We start from the raw sequence: 6,000 nt of genomic DNA, 5'->3' as shown, positions 1-6,000 counted from the left end.
TGATATTTTCCACGTGCTCACATGCGCTATCTTACACAATGACGATGATCGGTGCGAGAATTAATGCAAACAAATAATAATCAAAGTTTGTCCAACCATCTGATCATCTTCGGTATATCAGATGACACACGCTGGGAATTTATTTAAAGTGAAGCTGGTTTGTGCAGACCTAGCTGCACTCTCATCCCAACCAGCCTGATCTAGCGGCAGGACAAGGTCAAGATGGCTGGAGGCCAGATGGCTTGCAGAAGCTGCCGGAAGTGTCAATATCCTCCTACATACAGCGCCTGGTCTTCCCAAATAGTCATCCATCTGGTACTGGCCAGGCTCAGCATTGCTTAACTTCTGTGATCTAATAATGAGAACCAGTGTGACAACGTGATTTTTTCCATATACAACAACAACAACAAACAAACAAACAACCGCATTTTGAACATGCAGATAAATGGTACAGACACAAACTGGAAAACGAAAGCATAAAATCCTCTAGGACATGGTAACAACAACCAGATAAGCTCATCCAAGCAAGGAGACAGGACGTCATAATAGAAGCTCAACTTCTTATAGGTCTTTGTTAGACACGATCCCAAATAGTAGTCCCTTATATTCCTAGTGACAATATACCTTGTTTTGGGGTGAAAAAGAGTAAAAAAAAAAAAAAAAAAGTCATGTAAACAAACATCTTGTTACCAATTCCCATTATAAATCTGCCTCCTATCACAGTAGCTCCTTATACTGCAGTGGCAATTTAAATAATATCATAAAAATAGTTGCAAATATTGTAAATGTGATGAACTCGCAATTATGTACAAACAGATTCATCCAAGCAAGTTTATCGGACGCCATGATAGAAGGGAAAAATGTTTGTTTTTTTTACAAAAGATTCACCACTATCAAGGCCCGGGGCCACTTGAGGATAAAGGTTAATGAGGGTACAGTAGTCGATGGGAAAATGTCGTAGTAATCATTAGTAGTGGGAATTTGGTGAATAGGATTATTTAAGGGGATGACTTTATCAAGAATTTGTTTATGTTGGACTTGAAGACGACCATTTTGCAGTCAAATAAAAAGCAGGGCAATGGAACAGAGTCCCACAGGTGTGCAGTTCTAAGAAAGAAACTTTGTTCATGGAATTGACATTTAGGTTTAGGCACAGATAAAGAGTGGGGGAAATTATTGATAGTGTTTTCAGCTAGACAAGTGTTTTTCGTGAAAGTCAGGACAGGGGGGACCATAGATTGGAGCTCAGACGAGGACTTGCCATGAAAATAACGATAAAGCAGAGACAGGTTCGCAACGTCTCTTCTGTGGTAAAAAGGTTGCAGGGAAAAGAAAAAGGCATCGCCCACTAGGCTACGAAGTTTATTTTGAACTCTGTCAAGTTGCAAAATTGTAGATTTTGCCGTCCCAGCAGACTACAGGGTGAACACCAAAAATATGTAAACACGAAGCAAATACAAAGAACAGATGACAATATGAGAATGAAAAAAAATCAATATAACAGCAGTAATCGCAGGAACACTAGGAACAGTCCTAAAAGAAAAAAAAGCATGAATAAAACTAGGAGAAATTGGAATCAAAAGGAAGACTGAGACTCTATACCAGGCGACAATACTGACAACTGCTGAACTCTTAAAGAAAATCCTCAAATGCAGAAACTATCATAAACTACGAACACTAACCTGCCACACGAAAGGTGCAACAAAAGTAAAATAAAAATCTAGAAGTGACACCACATGAAACTAAGGGAACTAAAACTTTGTGTAAAAAGAGATGAAACGGTAAATCTATATATAAAAATGAGAATGTGTGTGTGGGGTGCGATGACACTTCTCAACCTATATACTCGACGAATTTTTTTTTATCTACAGACTCGAAATTTGATATCTAGGATATTCAGATATGTAGAAAATATTTTAATTCATTATCATCTGGAAAAAAGGGGCTGCTAAGGGATTAAAATTGAAAAATTGGTACGTGGGAATCACCAGACTTTTATCTGTTTGGTGTTTCACGAATGTGCATGCGTGAATCGTTTACACGACCGAATACTTATATTAAGAATAAGTAGGTTTGAAAACAGCTTTTAAATATTGTGTCATGCTGGTCTAATGGTTATCGTACTTGACTCACTGTCTCTAGGTTTTTGTTTCGATCTCAGTCCGAGCATTTTTTTTTTACTTACAAAAAGTGAACTGTTTAGAAAAAACATAATACTTGCATACACGTTTCAGTTTGTGTATGAATCGAAACATAATATTCATGCATACTTTATGACCGGGCAGCCTGTTAGTATAGCTCTAAAGGTGAGAATGTGCGTGAGGACACTTCTCAACCTATATACTCAATGAATTTTTGATCTACAAACTTGAAATTTGATATATAGGGTATTCACACATGTGGAATACTTTTTAATCGGTTTTCATCTGGAAGAAAGGGCTGCTAAGGGATCCAAATTGAAAAAAATGGTACTTGAGAGTCATCATTGTTTTTTTTCTGTTTGTCAACTGTTTCACAAATGCACAGTCATGAAACATGACAGTTTTTTCATGTTATGAATAAGTAGTTTTGAAGACACTTTTTGGAGTTCATGTTAAGCTGGCCTAATGGTTATCGTATTTGACTCATTGTCTTTAGGTTTTGGTTTCGATCTCAGCTCTTATACATTTTTTTACTTACAAGAAATGAACTGTTTAGAAAAAAACATAATAATCACATGCACGTTTCAGTTTCTTTCCGTTTCTTTTTTTTTGTTTTTACTTAATTTTTTTACAGAATTTAACGCTACATTTAATATGGGGCAGTATATCTATAAGCGATAATGTGTGTTTGTGAAGATAAATAATTTATCATGTGAACGATTCACGCATGCACAGTCGTGAAACAGTTGATAAACAGACAAAAATCCAATAACTCCCCCCCCCTCAAGTACCAATTTTGCAATTTTGACCCCTTAGCAGCTCTTATTTCTGGATGAAAACCGATTAAAAAGTTTTCCACGTGTCTGAATACCCTGTATATCAAATTTCAAGTTTGTCAATCAAAAATTCGTAGAGTATATAGGTTGAGAAGTGTCCTCACACTCACACACATACACTTTGTCACTTTTATATATACAGTAGAACCCTGGGATACAGCATTAATCCATTCTGGGGTTGGTCAAATTGCTGTTTGGTGAGGCCTATATAAAATTTTATACAAATGAGTAATAAAAAATACGGTACAGTATATAATACACGTTTATAATCAAATAACATTATAAATAACACCGTAAGGCGGGGCAAATACTGCAACCAGGAGCCGGAAAAACATTGTATTCCGCATCGTAACCTTTAAAAACGTATCCCGTGGTTCTACTATAGATTTTTGTTGTAGGATGGAGACAATATCTTTTCAAAATAAATTTGAAACAAAATTTTTATACAAATTTTAGTTAAAAATTGTTCCGGTCACCTCATAAAGGGATAAAATCAAACCTTTATCCTCACCATACGCAGGCTAAGGACCACAAATGTCACAGATATTGAGCATATAAAAGAGATTATTATTATGAATAAGATTGAGGGTCCGGGTTAGACGCCACCCATACTGTGACCTGATATGAGATTGGGTTCAACTTACAAATACCTACAGCAAAGAAAGAGCAAATGTAATATAAGCCAATTTAAGCTTCGAGCCTTAAAAAGATATCCTTTTGCCACCCACTACTTAATATTTCTAAACCGTTAATCCCTTTCTCAAACTGCCTGCCCATCTGAACCTTTTGTTTTCTGGCAGTGATCACTATATTGTCAACAAGCCCAGCATTTTTTCATTCAAAGATTATTGTGGTACTACTATTATTACTACTACTACTAATAATAATAATAGTGATACTACTACTACTAATAATAATAATAATAATACTAATAGTGATACTACTGCTACTACTAATAATAATAGTGATACTACTACTACTAATAATAATAATACTAATAGTGATACTACTGCTACTACTACTAATAATAATAGTGATACTACTACTACTAATAATAATAATACTAATAGTGATACTACTACTACTACTAATAATAATAATAGTGATACTACTACTACTACTAATAATAATAATAGTGATACTACTGCTACTACTAATAATACTAATAGTGATACTACTACTACTAATAATAATAATACTAATAGTGATACTACTGCTACTACTAATAATAATAATAGTGATACTACTACTACTAATAATAATAATAATAATAATAGTGATACTACTGCTACTACTACTAATAATACTAATAGTGATACTACTGCTACTACTACTAATAATAATAGTGATACTACTACTACTAATAATAATAATAGTGATTCTACTATTAATAATAATACCAATAGTGATACTACTAATAATACTATTACTACTACTACTACCACCATTACTAATAATAATACCACCACCACCACCACCACCACAAACAATAACTTCTCTCCTAACACAAAACTAGTTTTATGCACATATTGTCGAAAGAATTTCATTTGTTTTCTTTATAGACGTATGAGGGTCGTTTGTAAAGTAAAGCCTCCCATTTATTTTTCAACAAAAAAGTTGAAGAGCTATGAAGACAGGAGTGGTATCATTAAAACGAGCGACCTTTTGCGCAACAAAATTTATTTTTCTACATAGTCACCACCATTCTCAATGCACTTTTGCCAGGAATTCAATGACGCATCTCTGCTTCTGATGCATGTCCATAACAGGGGTTGCTTTCTTAAGAGTCTCACACCATCAATATCTGCAATAAAGGAATGAAATCTTCAGGTTGTGAATGCATAAGTTCAGTCATCATATCAATGCAATTTTTAATCCCATCTGACCAATTCGGGTAGAATAAAAAAAAAAGGAGGCATTACTTTTGAAACAGCCGTTGTATAAGAAAAATACCTCAAGACACGTAAAGTTTATTCTACTGAACTCTGATTTGAACAACTATGACTGATCATTTTTCAGTCACTCTCCACTGATCATCAGATAGGACTATAGTCAACGACCTAGACACTGACCACCAATGACCAGAGTGTGACTCGTCTGAGAAGCTCCATTGTCATTGACCTATCTTACTTCTTGTGAGCATTGAAGATTGCAGTCAGAGCAGAATGCAAGAAAAGATTTTGCATCAAAAATGATTTCATGTTTTTTTGTTAAATATTGATAAATAAGGAATCGTACAGAATTAAAATCCATTTAGTATTACGCATGTAACTTAAGAAAAATAAGCTTGAAATGTATCAGCATTCTGGCGAATAAGCGAAATCAACAGAACATCAGGTCAAATTCAGTCGCCATCTTGTTTTGATTTCACTTATTCACATAATGTTGACATATTTCAAGTGTGTTTTTTTCCCAAGTTGCATGCGTAATACTAAAAGGAGTTTAACACGAAATGATTCCTCATTTATTCAACTGGATGAAGTGTTTGCTTACACAATTTGGAATTCTTAAATGGTTACCCATCAAGATGCTGACCAGGACTAATGTTGCTTAACTCTGGTGATCTGAGGATATGCATCGTGTCAATATCATAATATGAAATGCACACAGGTGCTGTTGTAGTCACATAATTAACGCATATCAACTCTACACTCTTTCATGTAGCAGATTTCTTAAGAACAGCGTTATTGATGAAATCATCTGTCAGGCCTTGGATATCGCTGGCTTCGCATTGATCCTTAAATCAGAGGAGATGGCAAACAACCTGATGTTTCTTTTTACAAATGGCCGCTTATCATTCAAACACTGCTGTTTTTGAATATATGGATGTGTGGCAGTTTTAGTCATTTAGAACTGCTTTAAAGCTTCACCGCTTGCTCATTTTCCGACCAAATTCCAAACAATTATTATAGTTTATAGATCATCTTTTCAGCTATATTGTGAAAAGAAAATTTTCAATTTTCGTTCAGTAAAACAAAAATTCTGAAATTATTAAAAAATATAAGGAGGCGAGCGACGTTTTT

Source organism: Euprymna scolopes, chromosome 33 (genome assembly GCF_053919585.1).
Source record: "Euprymna scolopes isolate OS-2025 chromosome 33, ASM5391958v1, whole genome shotgun sequence".
NCBI classification, from domain to species: Eukaryota; Metazoa; Mollusca; class Cephalopoda; order Sepiida; family Sepiolidae; genus Euprymna; species Euprymna scolopes.
Note: the sequence above shows the minus strand (reverse complement) of the source record.